Source organism: Dendrobates tinctorius, unplaced genomic scaffold (assembly GCF_039654945.1).
Source record: "Dendrobates tinctorius isolate UK_male_01 unplaced genomic scaffold, ASM3965494v1 ptg000170l, whole genome shotgun sequence".
Lineage (NCBI taxonomy): Eukaryota > Metazoa > Chordata > Amphibia > Anura > Dendrobatidae > Dendrobates > Dendrobates tinctorius.
In genome coordinates this window covers 1978725-1996913 of record NW_027361837.1, presented here as the reverse complement: position 1 = coordinate 1996913, position 18189 = coordinate 1978725, and the positions used below count along the sequence as shown (strand labels likewise).

The 18189-nt window shown below is 47.3% G+C and overlaps 1 pseudogene; it reads left to right on the top strand.

The window, feature by feature from the left end:
* The first annotated feature begins 17276 nt into the window (after positions 1-17276).
* Positions 17277-17875, top strand: LOC141053733 (metaxin-2 pseudogene; annotated as a pseudogene).
* The last annotated feature ends 314 nt before the right edge of the window (positions 17876-18189 follow it).

Here is an 18189-nt window from a genome sequence, read left to right as displayed (position 1 = left end):
CATTTAGGCATGTAGACATGGTCAAGACAATCTCCTGCAGTTCAAACCGAGCATCAGTATGGGGAAGAAAGGTGATTTGAGTGCCTTTGAACGTGGCATGATTGTTGGTGCCAGAAGGGCTGGTCTGAGTATTTCAGAAACTGCTGATCTACTGGGATTTTCACGCACAACCATCTCTAGGGTTTACAGAGAATGGTCCGAAAAAGAAAAAAAATCCAGTGAGCGGCAGTTCTGTGGCCGGAAATGCCTTGTTGATGCCAGAGGTCAGAGGTATAATGGGCATACTGGTTCGAGCTGATAGAAAGGCAACAGTGACTCAAATTGCCACCCGTTACAACCAAGGTAGGCAGAAGAGCATCTCTGAACGCACAGTGCGTCGAACTTTGAGGCAGATGGGCTACAGCAGCAGAAGACCACACCGGGTACCACTCCTCTCAGCTAAGAACAGGAAACTGAGGCTACAATTTGCACAAGCTCATCGAAATTGGACAGTAGAAGATTGGAAAAACGTTGCCTGGTCTGATGAGTCTCGATTTCTGCTGCGACATTCGGATGGTAGGGTCAGAATTTGGCGTAAACAACATGAAAGCATCGATCCATCCTGCCTTGTATCAACGGTTCAGGCTGGTGGTGGTGTTGTCATGGTGTGGGGAATTTTTTCTTGGCACTCTTTGGGCCCCTTGGTACCAATTGAGCATCGTTGCAACGCCACAGCCTACCTGAGTATTGTTGCTGACCATGTCCATCCCTTTATGACCACAATGTACCCAACATCTGATGGCTACTTTCAGCAGGATAATGCGCCATGTCATAAAGCTCGAATCATCTCAGATTGGTTTCTTAAACATGACAATGAGTTCACTGTACTCAAATGGCCTCCTCAGTCACCAGATCTCAATCCAATAGAGCATCTTTGGGATGTGGTGGAACGGGAGATTCACATCAGGGATGTGCAGCTGACAAATCTGCGCCAACTGTGTGATGCCATCATGTCAATATGGTCCAAAATCTCTGAGGAATGCTTCCAGCACCTTGTTGAATCTCTGCCACGAAGAATTGAGGCAGTTCTGAAGGCAAAAGGGGGTCCAACCCGTTACTAGCATGGTGTACCTAATAAAGTGGCCAGTGAGTGTATATATATATATATATATATATATATATATATATATATATATATATATATATATATATATATATATATATATATATATATATATATATATATATATATATATATATATAAAAGCATTATCCCTGAACTTTTTTTTTCTCTTCTCCTGCCTGAGCTGATTATTTGGCTAAAAGCACCTGCTACCTGCTTCATTGCACAGCCTGGAGGAACACTCCCATCCTCCTACACAAGCATGCTATAGTCTGGAGACTTCAGGGAAAACGCTGTACATCAAAAGTCTTCACTCCTGGGACGCCAGCCTCTGGGCAGTTCTGGTCATGCCTGCCCAGTGGCTCAGGTATTGCCCGCAGATGCGGCTAAAGTTTTTTTACCCATCTCTCTGTCATACCTTAAAAAAATCTCTGTTTGTGGATTGTGGTTCTGAGGGAAACTTCATGGATTTCTTGGTGGCAAAGAAGCTTGGTGTACCACTGCTAAGGCTTAATGCCCCTATTAAAACCACTGCTATTAATGGCACATCTATTGTCCAGGGTGGAGTGGAGTTTGTTACTGCAGAAATTGCAATGTCAGTGGGGACATTACATACTGAACGTGTGTCATTTTTTGTGATTGATAATTTATCAGCTGCAGTTATTTTGGGTATGCCATGGTTGTGTACACATAATCCGGTCATAGACTGGCACCTTGGTGATATTGTGCGCTGGAGCCCACAGTGTCAGGACAAACGTATATCGCTATCGGTGAACCAAGTAAAAATCAAACCTCCCTTTGTACCATATGCATTTAGAGATTATGAGGATGTTTTTTCCATAGTGGAATCAGAAAAATTACCCCCTCACAGAGAGTACGATTGCCCCATAGACTTGATACCAGATTCTCGTCTCCCAAAGGGGAGAATATTTAATCTCTCTGGTCCAGAGCGTCAGGCCATGAAAGACTACATAGCAGACAGCTTACATAAGGGGTTTATTAGACCATCCTCCTCACCTGTTGGAGCTGGGTTCTTTTTTGTGGAAAAGAAAGATGGTGGTCTCAGACCTTGCATTGACTACCGTGAGTTAAACACAATCACTGTAAAAAAACAGTATCCGCTTCCACTCATCCCTGATCTTTTTAATCAGCTGTTGGGAGCCCGTTGGTTTACTAAGCTTGACATCCGTGGAGCATATAATCTTGTCCATATAAGAAAGGGAGATGAGTGGAAGACCGCGTTTAACACACCCCTTGGCCACTTTGAGTACTTCGTAATGCCGTTCGGGCTCAGTAACGCACCTGCCGTGTTTCAAATTTTTGTGAACGATATCTTCAGAGATATCTGTGGAGTATATGTAGTCGTTTATTTGGATGACATCCTGATCTACTCTGCTGATCTTATGACGCACGTCCAACATGTCTGTTCTGTTCTCCAGAGGCTTAGAAAACATTCTCTATTCGCCAAATTAGAGAAATGCGTTTTTATGGCTGAGGAGGTACAGTTTCTGTGATACATTGTCTCAGCTAAAGGGTTTTGCATGGATCCTGCCAAGATCCAACCCATTAAGGAATGGGTACAACCCAAGTCTCTTAAAGCACTGCAGCGATTCTTAGGGTTTGCGAACTATTATCGCAAATTTATCAAAGGTTTTTTGGAGATCGCTAAACCACTCACGGATTTGACCTGGAAAGGGACAGATGTGGTTAATTGGAAGCCTGAGGCACTTCAGGCATTTTCTGTTTTAAAAGAATGTTTTGCGTCTAACCCAATATTGATTCAGCCTGATCTAGACCGCCCTTTGTTGTAGAGGTTGATGCCTCTGAGGTTGGAGTAGGAGCAGTGCTATCACAAGGCACGGCATTCCTCACTCAACTTCGTCCATGTGCCTTCTTTTCCCGAAAATTCTCTTCCACTGAAAGGAATTATGATATAGGGAATCAGGAACTGTTGGCAAAAAAATGGGCCTTCGAGGAATGGCGCCACTTCCTCGAAGGTGCGGAACATAAGATCACCGTGATCACGGATCACAAGAACCTGACCTACTTGGAATCAGCAAAAAGACTGAATCCTAGACAGGCAAGGTGGGCCCTGTTCTTCTCGAGATTTGATTTTGTGATCACTTTTCGACCAGGTACTAAAAATGTAAGGGCTGATGCCCTCTCTCGAAGTTTTTGCCCCTCACAGGCCGAGGACTCTGAACCATCTCCAATATTGGCCAACGGGATTGTTGTTTCGGCTGTGTCCTTGGATCTTGTGGAGGAGATCCGTAGATCCCCATAACAAGCCCCTGACACTACGCCTCCCCAAAAATTGTTTGTTCCGGCCACATTCTGCCTGCAAGTTCTGAAGGAATCACATGATTCCGTCCTTGCAGGGCATCCAGGTATAAATAATACCATCAGACTGGTGACCAGGAATTTTTGGTGGCCAACTGTAATAAAGAATTGTAAGGACTATGTACTGGCTTGTGAAATCTGTGCTCGCGTTAAGTCTCCCCATAATCGCCCTGCTGGCTGGCTCCAGTCCTTGCCTACCCCTGAGGGTCCATGGTCCCACATCTCCATGGACTTTATTACTGATCTTCTGCCCTCAGAAGGGAAGACGTGTATCTGGGTGGTGGTGGATAGGTTCAGTAAGCAGTGTCATTTCGTTCCTCTGTCTGGACTACCTAATTCTGAAACTCTAAGTAAACTGTTCATTATTCATGTTGTACAACTGCATGGCGCTCCTGCGAATATTGTGTCCAACAGGGGTACCCAGTTCGTTTTGAAATTTTAGAGGGCGTTCTGCAAACGTATTGGCATTAAAATGTCCTTCTCCTCTGCCTACCACCCTGAAACCAATGGTCAAACCGAACGCACCAACCAAGCTCTGGAACAATATCTCCGTTGTTATGTGTCTGAGCATCAGTCCAATTGGGTGAAACATCTGCCGTTAGCAGAGTTCGCCCTGAATAATCAGTACCAGTAGTCCATCAAGCCTACCCCTTTCTTCTGCAATCTTGGGCTGCACCCACGCTTTGGTTCATTCTCTGCTAAGATGTCAGAGCTCCCTGGGGTAGACAGATCTATACATCAGTTAAAGATGATTTGGTCAGAAGTGAACACAAACTTGAAAGGGGCTCAGGTTAGACAAGCTTCGGCTGCTAACAGACGGCGATCCAAAGGGCCGCACCTGGGAGTTAGAGACAAAGTCTGGCTTTCTACCAGGAATATTAGGCTTAAAGTGCCATCTGCCAAACTGGGTCCCAGCTTCATTGGTCCGTACGAAATTGAGGTGATTAACCCAGTAGCTTTTCGTCTAAAACTCCCTCAGTCATTCAAACTGCCAAATGTTTTCCACAAGTCTCTCCTCAAATTGTACTGCTCCCCAATTCGTCCTGTCCGGTCCCCTCCTCCTCCAGCTTTGGTCGGGGGTGCCTTGGAATACAAAGTCAAGAGTATCCTTGACTAGGGCTTAATGAGAGGGTCCATGCAGTATCTGGTGCACTGGAAGGGCTACGGTCCGGAGGAGAGGTCCTGGGTCCCTGCTGGTGACATTCATGCCAAGGGGTTGATCAGGAAATTTCCCCTCCTTTCCCCTCCTTTCACCTCCTTCACCCTAATAAACTCCTTCACCCTAACAAACCCTGTTTTTAACAGGGAAAAATGCAAAGTACTACATCTGGGCAATAAAAATGTAAAAAGCATATACAGAATGGGAGGAATAGGGCTAAGCAACAGCACATGTGAAAAAGACTTGGGTAAACTAATAGATCACAGACTGAATATGAGTCAACAGTGTGGTGCAGCAGCAAAAAAGGCAAATGCAATTCTAGGATGTATTAACAGAAGCATACAGTCTATATCACGTGAAGTCATTATTTCCCTCTACTCCTCTTTGGTCAGACCTCATCTGGAATACTGTGTCCAGTTTTGGGCACCACATTTTAAAAAAGACATCAACAAACTGGAGCAAGTTCAGAAAAGAGCAACCAGAATGGTGACCGGTCTGAAAACCCTGTCTTATGAGGAAAGGTTGCAGGATTTGGGATTGTTTAGTTTGCAAAAGAGAAGACTGAGAGGAGACTTAATAGCTGTCTACAAATATCTAAAGGGCTGTCACATTGTAGAAGGATCAACTTTATTCTCATTTGCACAAGGAAAGACTAGAAGCAATGGGATGAAACTGAATGGGAGGAGACACAGATTAGATATTAGAAAAAACATTTTGACAGTTAGAGTGATCAATGAGTGGAACAACCTGCCACGAGAAGTGGTGAGTTCTCTTTCAATGGAAGTCTTCAAACAGAGGCTGGACAGACATCTGACTGGGATGATTTAGCGAATCCTGCTTTGAGCAGGGGGTTGGACCAGATGGCCCAGGAGGTCCCTTCCAACTCTATGATTCTATGATTCTAAGGGGGGTACTGTCACGTCGCCGTCAGATACAGGGACTGCAGTTCCTGCCTCAGCCACTGGGAGGCACCGGACTGTCACGTCGCCATCAGATACAGGGACTGCTGTTCCAGTCTCAACCACTGGGAGGGGCCAGACGGTCACGTCACCATCAGACTCGGGGATGGCTGTTTCTGCCTCGGCCACTAGGAGGCGCCGTGGTTCCCTCATGGTTGGTGGTGATAGAGAAGGGGTTCCTGCGCAGACATCTGGTGGGCGCAGGCTCCACTTCTCTGTCAGTCATGAAAGGGTTGGTGCATCACCATCTGGCCTGGTCCTGGGGGCGGTGCAAATGACATCATCAGACTGTGAACCTGTGAGGGATAGCCTGATCCTTCAAATACCTTGGGGCCTGTCTTGCAGGACACCAGATATAGTCTTGGTTTCCCCACTGTGCTATTTTGTTATTTGCTATCTTTGACTCTGACCTTTGCCTGGATTTCTGACTTTGCTCCTGCCTGACGATTTTGCACCTCTGCCTCCCTCCTGGTTAACGACTCTGACCATGGCCTGGTTTTTGACGCTGCGACTGCCTAACGATTTTGTACCTCTGCCTCCCTCCCGGTTTATGACTCTAACCTTGGCCTGGATTTGACTCTGCTACTGTCTGCCGTTTTTGTACCTCTGCTGCCCGCCTAGTTTAGACTTGGATTCCTGACTACGCTTTTGGTCCCGTTTTTTAACCCCTTTCTGGCGACCATCCTGCTCTGGTCCACTGCTCTTATTCAGACAGCACCTCCTGGGCTCTGCTGTAAATCCAGATCCCTGTATAGGGGTAAAGGGTATCGGGGTTGCTCGGGGTGTGGTCTTACTGCAGCCCAGACTCGCAGACGGACGTCACAGGAATTACAATGTGGGTAACCAAGAATTACTAGCCATTAAATTGGCTTTTGAAGAATGGAGGCATGTTTTGGAGAGGGCTGTCCATCGAATCACGGTCATCACGGACCACAAGAACCTATCTTACATTGAGTCGGCCAAACGTTTAACCCTGAGGAAGGCTAGGTGGTCGCTTTTTTTTTTCTCGATTTCAGTTTTCCATCACTTTTAGGCCTGGATCCAAGAATGTGAAGGAGGATGCCTTATCTCACAGCTTGAACCAATATCTCCAGGGCCAGCTCCAGGTTTTTGAGGGCCCAGGGCAAAAGAGTCTCAGTGGGCCCCCCCCTTAACACATACCACGATTCATACCGTGTGACATCCGTGGTGCGAGCCAAAAACGGACTTGTCTCCGTGTGGATCACACGGACACGCATGTGATCCACATGGACATTCGCTCTGTGGCAAGACACGTTCACGTGAAGGAGGCTATTGATTAGTAGTGTACATATGAAAGAAAGAACAGAGAGAGGGAGAGAAAGAAAGTGGGGAAATAAAGAACAGAGAAAGAAAAAAACAGAAAGAAAGGAAGAGCAGAGAAAGAAAGAACAGAGAGAGAAAGATTAGAGAGAAAGAGAAAAGAACAGAGAGAAAGAAAGTGGACAGAAAAAAAGAACAGAGAGAGAAAGAGGGGAAAAAGAACAGAGAGGAAGAGAGAAAGAAAGAGGGGAAAGAAAGAACAGAGAGAGAAAGAAAGAGTGGATAAAAAAAGAACAGGGAGAGAGAGAAAAAGAAGGAGGGGAAAGAAAGAAAAAGAAAGAAAGAAAAGAGTTAGAGAGAAAAAGAAAGAGGGGAAATAACAGAAAGAGAAAGAAAGAGGGGAAAGAAAGAACAGAGAGAGAAAGAAAGAGGAGAAAGAAAAAAAGAACAGAGAAAGATGGGAAAGAAAGAGAACAGAGAGAGAAAGAAAGAACAGAGAGAGAACGAAAGAGAGGAAAGAGTGAACAGACAGAGAGAAAGAACAGAGAAAGAAAGAAAGAGGGGAAAGAAAGAGAACAGAGAGAGAGAAAGAAAGAACAGAGAGAGAAAGAAAATAGATTAGAGAGAAAGAACAGAGAGAAAGAAAGAAACCGAGAGAGAAAGAAATATTCTATAAAGATACCATAGCAGCCCGGCTCCCATTGTAGTGCCCACCTGAGCCTCCTGGTGCAGGACATATCATGATCCGCTCACATGGCCGACATCCCCGATTTCAAGGCAATCCCGCTGTCAGTGGAGGATACGGTGATGGATCTGAAGCATTCCCTGAAGTGCCTCCATGGTTCTGTCACAATCTCCTCCCGAAATTACCTCATTTCTGGTCAGCTTCCAGCACGTCACTTCCGGTAGAACATCACGTGCGAGTTTTAAAGTGCTCCTTGGGGTTCTGCCATGTACTCCTATGTCCACGGGAAAAGTAAGCTCCCAGCTGGGGCAGTCTCTCTTTCAAAATCGGGACTGTCTCTCTGGATCCGGGACGGTTGGGAGGTATGAGTGCTCCCCACCATACACCTCGTACACGCACGGCTCCACTTTGTATGCCTCGTACACACACGGCTCCACTCCGTACACCTTGTACACACGTGGCTTCACTGCGTACACACCCGGCTCTGCTCCTCTCCATAAACACACGCCTCAGCTCCGTACACACAGGGCTCCGTTCCATACACCTCGTACACACACGGCTCCGCTCCGTACACCTCATACACATGCAGCTCCGCTCCGCACACCTCATACACACAACGGCTCTGCTCCGTACACCATGTACACACACGGTTCCGCACCGTACACCTCGTACACATATGGCTCTGGGCTCCACACCGTATACCTCGTACACACACGGCTCCACTCCGTGCACCTCGTACACACACGGCTACACTCCAGTACACCTCGTACACACATGGCTCAGCTCCGTACACTTCGTACACACGGCTCCGCTCTGTACATCTCGTACACACATGGCTACACTCCGGTACACCTCATACACACACGGCTCTGCTCCGTACACTTCGTACACACGGCTCCGCTCTGTACACCTCGTATACACACGGCTACGCTCCGGTACACCTCGTACACACACAACTCCGCTCCGTACACCTCATACACACTCGGCTCTGCTCCGTTACACCTCGTACACACACGGCTCCGCTCTGTACACCTTGTACACACACAGCTCTGCTACATCCACCCTGTAAACCCCTACTGAATCCACACATAAACATTACCTCATCCAGCACCATGATGACGACCAGCACAGCAGAGTCCTGCAGACACAGAGGCCCCTGATCTTGTGACCCCTGACTCCTCCACTCCTGTGACCTCATCACAGGTCCTGTGCCACACACAAGAGAACAGCCGAAGCGATGACTCATTGTTGGCTGTGAGGGGCTGCGTGAGTCCCTCGGGGAGGGTGCAGGATGGGGTCGGTACATGGGGGGCGTGGCAGTGGGTATCCCAGACAGCGTGAGTGGGCCCCCCATCTCGCCAGGGCCCCGGCACTTGCCCGGGTGTGCTGGGTGCTGACACTGGCCCTGGTACCACCCTATTTGAAACCATAATCAAAAGGCACACCATGCAATTGCACCACGTGCTCAACAAACAACCTGGAAAGAGTTTCAGCATTAGGCAATCCCGCCAAATGTAGAAAATATGCCTGTTTACTGAATCTATCCACCACCACCCAGAGCACAGTTTTGCCTATGGAAGGAGGGAGATCAGTGAAAGTCCATGGAGAAATGAGTCCAAGGTCTATCCAGAATTGGCAATGGCACCAATTGCCCGGCCTGCCGGTTATGGGAGCTCTTGGCACGGGCACAAGTATCGCAAGTAGACACAAACACGGTGACATCAGAGGCCATGGAGGACCATCAAAACAGCCTAGCAATAGCTTTTCGTGGAACTCCTGGAGCACCCGCAACCAGTACTGAACCGGGACAAAGAGCTTGTTGTCAGGCAATGACGGAGGAGCAAGAGGCTGAGCCTCACGAATCTCCCTCTCCAACTCTGAGGACACCCCAGCAATGATCACCCCGTGCTGAAGAATGGAGAAAGGAAGTTCAGGAGGTGATATCGGATCCAAGCTGCGAAATAAGGCATCCGTCTTGACATTCTTGGAACCAGGCCTAAAGGTAATTGCAAAATGAAAGAGTGAAAAAAAAAAGTGACCACCTCGCCTGTCTGGGAGTAAAACGTTTGGCTGACTCAATATAAGACAGATTCTTGTGGTCCGTAATCACCTTGATCCAATGAACAGCCCCCTCCAAAAGTGCCTCCATTCTTTAAAGGCCAACTTAATAGCTAAAAGCTACCGATCCCAACATCGTAATTTCTCTCAGCAGGAGAGAATTTTTTCTAGAAGAAGGCACAGGGTCTCAGGGTTGTCAAAGTGGCAGGTCCTTAGGATAACACCGCCCCCACCCCCACCTCCGTTGTGTCCAGTTGCGTCAACGATGAAAGGTGTAGACAGATCAGGCTGGACCAAAACAGGGGCAGACAAAGCATTTCTTTAATAAAGCAAACCCCTCCACAGCCAGGGCTGACCAGTTTTTGATATCAGCCCCCTTACGAGTCAGATCAGTGAGGGACTTGATCACCTGTGAAAACCACTTAATAAATTTCCTATAATAGTTTGCAAACTGTAAAAAACGTTGAAGACCCTTTAAGTCTCCGGGGTGCACCCAATTCACAATGGCTCGTACCTTCCCAGGGTCCATACGAAACCCCTTGTCAGACAGAATGAACCCCGGAAAGGACAATTCTTGGACACAAAATGTGCATTTTTTAAGTTTAGCAAAACGAATTCTCCCGTAACCTCTGGAGAACCGCACGTAGATGATCCATGTGAACCTGTTTGTTAGATGAGACCACGAGGATATCTTCCAAATACACCACATAAAGCACCCAATAAAATCAGAAAATGCATGGTTAATGAAATTCTGAAAAACAGCTGGCACATTGGTGAGACGAAAGGGCATAACCAAATTCTCGAATAACCCTTCAGAAGTGAAAAATGCCGTTTTCCACTCATCCCCCTCCCAAATTTGGAGAAGATTATACGCCCCCTGAGGTCCAATTTAGAAAACCATTTGGCCCCCACAATTGGTTGTATAAATCAGGGAGGGGGTAGGTATTTTTCATTGTGATCTTACTCAATTCTCAAAAATCGAGGCACCGGCGCAAACCACTATCTTTATTTTTTTTATAAAAAAAGAATCCAGCCACCACAGAAGAGACAGAGGGACGGATATGGCCTTTAAGTAGCCTTTCAGAAATATACTCTTTCATAGTGGTTTGCTCCGGACCAGAGAGGTTGTACAGACGGGCCTTGGGCAATTTAGCACTCGGAATCAGATTTATAGTACAATCAAAAGGGTGGTCTGGTGGCAAGAACTCGACTTCCTTTTCGGAAAAAAAACATCCTCAAAATCCTTCAGGTACTCCGGAATACTTTCCAGATTAACGGATGACACAAGTACAGTAGTAAGGTGACTTCTACTACAATTAGGAACCCATTTAACAATGTCCCAAGATTCCCAGTCTATCACATGATTATGTAACTGTAACCAGGGGAACCCCAACACCACTCTCGCAGGTAGATTGCCCAGAACAAAACATGAAATGCATTCGTGGTACAAAGACCCCACTTTAAGGAGAAACTCCTCGGACACAAATTTGATGACATTCTTAGCCAGTGGTGGTTTATCAATGGCAACAACATAAATTGGTCTCCAAGTTACAGTCAATAAAGTTCATGGACGAACCGCAGTCCACGAAAGCAGAAGTGGGTGTGCAGCAACTCCCACAACTAAGTTCCACTTCCAACAATACTTTTGAAAATGAGGAAAAAGGTACCTGAGAGTCTGGGTGACCTCCACGACACTCAACCCAGACTCAGCCGCTTCTTAGTCGGTGGGCAGGAGGGGCAGTCCTTTTTCCAATGTCCGGGATATCCGCAGTAAAACACAGCTTTCCATCACATCTCCATTTCCTCTCCTTCTCCTTGAGGTTGGTGGACCCCACCTCCAGAGGTTCAGACAGTGACAAAACAGGATTAGCAGGGAGTGACAGAACCTCTCACTGTGTAACACCTCTCTTCCTTAGCCCCCAATCCATATGGATAGCCTGAGTCCTAGCCTCCTCCAATGAGCAGGGTGGTGGATGGAGAGCCAGAGCGTACTTGAGGTAATCCGACAGTCCTCTCCTGAACTGACATCTCAACGCAGAGTCATCCCAGGACACCTCAGTGGACCATCGACGGAACTCGGAGCAACAATATTCAGCCGAGAGCTTGCCCTAAAAGAGACTCATGATTGCATCCTCTGCCACTCTTACCCAGTCAGGCTTGTAAAAAATAAGTCCTAAGGCCTCATAGAACCTATCTACAGACACACGTTCAGGGGCAGAAGCAGTTAAACAGAAAGCGCACGATTGAGGTCCCTCCCGCAGTAAGGAATTGATTATCCCCACCCGCTGACTCTCATCTCCAGAGGATCGGGGTTTAAGAGAAAAAAAAGGTTGCAACTCTCTTTATACGTATGGAACCTTTCCTTTTCCCCAGAGAAGGTATCTGGGAGCCTGACTGTAGATTCAGGAGAGTGCAATGAGACATCAACAGTGTTAGAGTGCCTACAGACAGACTGGGAAGAAAATCCCTGCAATGATTTTACCGAGTCAGAAAGTTCCCTTTGCAGGTGGTTATGGGTCAAGGCCAAGGCCCTATGTTCCACACAGATCCTGCATTATTTGTGTCAGACTATCCATTTGATCCGCCAAGGTATGGAGCGGATCCATGGAAAGCAGAGCAAAGAAAAAAAATCTAGCCTTTTCGGGTCGGTTATAATATCATGCTGCTGTGATGCAGGTTGGTGCAGGCTCCACAAGATGGCTGTAGAGTGGAAGCAGGACTGCACCTAAACAGCTGGCCTGCAGTGCAACAGCAAGGCTACCACAGGTGGCAGCAGAGTAGTTGAACTAGCTGAGTCAAAACCTAGAGTATAGCACAGTACCAAAGGAAAAAGCAAACTCACTGTCAGGACGGGAATAGGGGAAAACAAAGAAGTGGGATCAGATAGCAAACGTAGCAGGACCAATCAGAGTCAGCTACAGCAGCCCTAGACAGGAACTATAACCGACTTCGCCTGCAGGAAGCAGCGGCAATATATAGCAAACCTGAACCCAAACTGAGACTGATAAAGGTTAACCCTTTTATGACCAGACTGAAAAAAAGGGAACACAGGACTCCTACCCCGGTCTGGATCATGGCACTGTGGTCTGGGTGGTGGTGGATGGGTGCAGCAAACAAGCTCATTTTGTACCATTGACAGGCTGCCTATTGCGGAAGCTTTGTCAAAACTTTTCATCGAGCATGTTGTGCGATTACATGGTGTGTCTGTGAGTGTTGCCTCTGATAGAGGGGTGCAATTTGTGTCTAAGTTCTGGAGGGGTTTTTTTTGTAAAAGGCTATCAGTTTGACCTTTTCTTCAGCCTATCATCCTGAGACCAATGGTCAGACTGAGAAGACCAATCAATTTTTGGAGCAGATGTTACGGTGCCTTGCCACTTCTCGTCAGGATGATTGGTGCTCTTCATTAGCATTGGCATAATTCGCATTTAATAATCATATTAATCAGTCTACCGGTACTTCCCCCTTCTTTTGCAATTATGGTTTTCACCCTCATTTTGGTGAATTTTCTCGGCTTGATTTGGGGTGTCCAGGAGCTGGTGTTGTCATTCATCGGTTGGGGGAGGTCCAAAGGAACATTGGGGAGGCTCAGGACAAGTATAATTTTTTTGCTGATAAATGACGGTAGGTGGGGCCAGAATTTCAGGTGGGGGATAAGGTATGGTTATCCACTAAGAATAAGGTTCAGGATTCCTTCTGCTAAGGTTAGCCCCAAGTTTATTGGACCTTACAAAATTTTGGAGGTAGTTAATCCTGTTGCCTTTCGCCTGCCCCAGTGGATCCCCAATGTGTTCCATAAGGTTCTTTTGAAACCGTGCATCTCTTCCTCAGGGGACACTTCGTCTCGTCCGCCTCCTGTTTTGTTGGATAATCAGACTGAGTATGAGGTGGAATGGATGGATTCTCGGATGTTCCGCCGTTCACTTCAGTATCTGGTCCATTGGAAAGGTTACGGTCCGGAGGACCGGTCTTGGGTATCAGCGCGCTCAGTCCATGCGGATTGGTTGGTCTGGGCCTTTCATGCTCGGTATCCGGGGAAACCTGGGGGTCTGGTGCCCCCCATTGAGAGGGGGTACTGTCATGATTCAGTCCAGGGCTTGTTTCTGATTATTCTCTCCTCGAGATGGTCATGCGGGGATTAATCTTCTCTGCCTCATTTTGGTATCTGTCTGGTTATTTCAGTCTGATGTTACCTGCAAGCAGCGTCCATTATAGTTCCTGTTTCTGGCTTGAGCAGCTGACCCCATTATACCCTGATTTGTCCTCTGCCCGTTAACCTAGGTCCCGTTCCTGTTTTCCCCTGTGACTTTGCTAGTCGTAGTACTCGCTCTTTGTGTTGTGACCTTTTGGTATTTGACTCTGCTTGTCCTCTGACCTGTTTGACTGTCTCCCATCTCTGGCTATCTTGCTCCCGACCGGCTCTGACTTCTTTGGCTTGTTTCTGACCACGTGTATTGCTATGACCTCTGGTACTTCGTTCCCTCTCTGTTGCTGACCCTGCTTTTCTGACTACTCTTCCACCACATAGTGGCTCCTGCCTTCTGCTCTGTGGTTTCATTGTGAGTGTACCTGTTTTCCCTCACCCATACCCCCTGGTGGAGGTTGTGTGCTACTGCGCTGCAGCAGGCATTACAAATAGTCTATAGAACTAGGGTAAGACACAGCAAAAAAAAAAAAAAAAGGTGAATATGTTACGGCTGCAGCCGAGGACATGGTCCAGCCGCCTCCACGTTGCCCAACCACGATGACATAGGGCGAGTGTCCCAGGTGGGGATGGAATGTGGACCCACTGAACCACAGAAGGGAACCTGGACCTACCCAGACTAGGGAAGGGCAGCGAGCAGGGTCTGTGGCAGCTGAGTTTGTGGACAAGATGGCGACATGCAGAACTAGATAACACCGCACAACTTCAGGTATGAATAAACATAAAGTTTACTTAAACGAAATCAGAGTACATAAACAGAACATAACGATGCCAAGCTCCCGATTCCACACATCAAGGAAGGGTACTTGTCTCAGGATAACAGAAGAAGGCAGGAGGACCTCACTAGTTGATGCAGTCCTGGGATGTCTGGCATGGGCATACTAGGACAGCCTGTCTCTCGGGCCTCAGACTTAGCACAGACTCAGCAGGAGAACATCAGACACCAACCTCGTGCAGACGTCAGACGATGGCAAGGGTTATCATGGGTTGATGCAGTCCAGGGTCATCTGGCATGGGCATACTAGAACAGCCTCTCTCTCAGGCCTCTGGCATAGAACAGGCTCAGAAGGAGAACATCAGACACCAACCCAGGACAGATGTCATCACAGGGTGGACCCCGGGGAACCGGCAGAACATTGAGAAACAGGCAGAACATCAGAACTCAGGCAGGACATCAGGGCATCTGGACACAGGCAGGACATCAGGACACAGGCAGGACATCAGTAGACAGGCAGGACATCGGGACACAGGCAGGACATCGGGACATCAGGACACAGGCAGGACATCGGAACACAGGCGTGGCAGCTCAGGTCAGCGGTTGGGACACGGATGGCACAGGATCAGGAACAATAGCGTGGCAGCTCAGATCATTGACAGAGACACAGACAGCACAGGTCCAGGAACACTGGCGTGGCAACTCAGGACATCAGATGAGACATGTATGGCACAGGACCAGAAACACTGGCGTGGCAGCTCAGGTCATCGGCTGAGACACGGACGGCACTAGACTAGGCAGAGGTGGTCGGGCTTCAGATACCAGACAGCGGTCGCCAGACTCCTGACATCATCTCCAGGCACCAGTCGTCAGGTTCCAAACTACAGTCGTCAGTCTCCGGGCATCGGACCTAGGAAGGAACTCAAGCGGGATGGTGCAAGCACCGCCGGGTTGGACCGGGGCCGGACGGAGTTAGCGCCACATAGCTGGCTGAGCACAGCATAGTAAAGGCTCAGCAAAAACACTGGACTCCATCTTTAAAAGACGAACCCTGGTTAGTTCAGTCACTAGTTACAGGGTTCCTGACACAGAGGGACTTCAGAAACATAACACAGAGGACACAGTTCAGACAGGGTCAGGTACAGAAACGGATACAGGATCAAGGGTTCAGGCCTGAGAATGCAGCCCTCAGGGAGGCAAGAAACAAAACAGAAATGGGCCTGGATATGCAGCCTCCAGGAAAGACGGATCTGGGTACTCAGCCCCCAGAGCAGGCAGAAAAACAGGCATCAGCTATCCTAGAACTGATCGCAGGCAGAACAAGAGCTGCACACCAAACACACATGGCAATACTCAAAAACTTAATGCGAAGCTCTGGCAATGCCCAACAGGAGAGAGGGAGTTTATATAGGAGCTGCCTCTCAGCAATAGGCTGGGGAAAGCAACTCAAGTGCACACACTAACCCTAATAAAAGCAGGGAAGATGTGGCTGCGCGCACCCTAAGCAAGAACAGAAACCATTACAGTACAGTTAGCACAGGAACTGAGGCTTAGGGCACCTAGCAGCAGCTGCAAGCCTGGACACACATGGAAAGTCATGCACCAGCTGAAGAGGACCTTGCAACCCGCGGATAGCTTCCACAGCGGCAGCCAGGGACCGCACATGTACAGCTACGCAGCGGAACAGGGAGCTGAGCAGCATCCATACAGGTAACAGACAACAGTATCCCTGCTAGTTAGAGGGAGAGGAGCAAAGGGTTATAGCAGAGACATGCAGAATAACGTCGGAGAAACAAGGTACAAACCCACCAGTGTTACAGAATATAGGCCTGAAATGCCACCATTTGTAAGCCACAGATAGATCAGGCATCTGAAAGAGATACCACACTGTTCAATATGTGGCCTATATTTTTTATGTTTTACTCCAAAATAGTCTCTAGAACTAGTGTAAGACACAGTAAAAAAAAAAAAAAAAAAAAAAAAAAAAAAAAAAAAAAAGGTGAATGTAGGCCTGAAATGCAACAATTTGTAGCCCACAGATAGATGAGGAGTCTGACGGAGATAACCCACTTTCAAATATCTGCCCTGTATTTTTTTTTTTTTGGCCAGCAAAATTGTGTCAATAAGTAGGCTATGACACAACAAAAAAATTCTATGGAGGCCTGAAATGGCAAAATTTTGAGCGCAATGATATGCGATCCGTGAGGCAGACAAAACCCAGTGTAAAATATCTGCCCTGCAGCTAAATATTTTTTTGGCGGCAAAATGGGGTAAAAAATTGTTTAAGAGACTCAAAAAAATTCTACCGTACCACAAAAAATGGTAGATTTTTCTGCGCACTTAGATGTGATGCCTGGGACGGGTTAACTCGTTTAAAATTGCTGGATTTTCATGCTGTACTATGACAAGGATCTGGCTGTATTCTGCAGTGTCAACAAGAAAATAGAGAATAAAAAGGGGTTCTGGATTGCTTTGGAATAAAATAATCAGGATTAAGATGCAAAAAAATTATTTCTAGCCACTGATACCTGGGGCTAGGTATATACGGTCAATATATGTAACTAGCTGAAGAGCCCGGCGCTGCCCGGGCATAGTAACTAACTGTGGTTAGTTATAGCAAATTATAATTATCCTCCATCTCACAGTCCTGTGCCCATATACCCATCATACATATCCACGATCCCATAGGCCCGTGCCCATATACCCATCATACATATCCTCCATCCCATAGTCGAGTGCCCATATACCCATCACACATCCTGCATCCCATAGTCCCATGTCCATATACCCATCACAATGTCTCTGGTGACAGACGCCTTTGTGTCACAGATTGCAGCTGTAGGGCCATGGCCAGAAAATGCTACCATCTACCAGCCATTAAAAAGTGAACAGGTTCTGCTGTCTGACAATGCGTCTTGTCTCGCTGTCCAGGCCTTCTTACAAATGTGCAATCTGCCAGTACAGGTGGTTTGTAGGGCAAACGCTGAATATATGTCTCCATCTGGTAAAGTTCCTTTCATCCTTGTTGAGAATCAAGTAATATCTGAACTGGGACCAATAGTTCAATTTGTGAAAGCCAAGGGCCATTCACTTAGTGACGGCTTAGATGAAGTCCAGAAGGCAGAGATGAAAGTGTACTTGGAACTTGTTAATAATATGCTTCTGACAGCAGAGTTGTATATTCAGTGGTGTGATGAAGCTACACTCGAGGATATAACCCAGCCTCGGTATAGCTCGCCGTACTCGTGGCCCCTCAAAAATATTTTAGTTCTTCAAAAGAAATGGGAAATTAAGAGGAAAATGAAAGCAATCGGATGGGCTGGAAAGAATCTGGATGTTATAACTTTATATACTCTGTGTAATGGAGGTCAGTGACATGGGTCAGAAAAGAGGCTTGAGCTCATAGGTTTTCAGCTCTGTAGTATTTATCAGAATCAAGCAGGTTTACAGATAAGACATAGCAGGGTAAAAGCAGATGAAGATAACGCAGTGAGCAAACGTACAGACCGTGGAGACGTATGAAGTCCAAGTTGCCAGATCCGGAGACCTGGAGAGCAGGCCAGGCCTGCTAGCAGGAAACAGTCCTTGAAGTGGAGGTGGGTGCAGAGCTGATCCGAAGAAACAAGTCTTTACAATGAGACCAAGATTCACAGGCAGGTGGGGTATCCCAAGGTAACGAAGAGACGAGC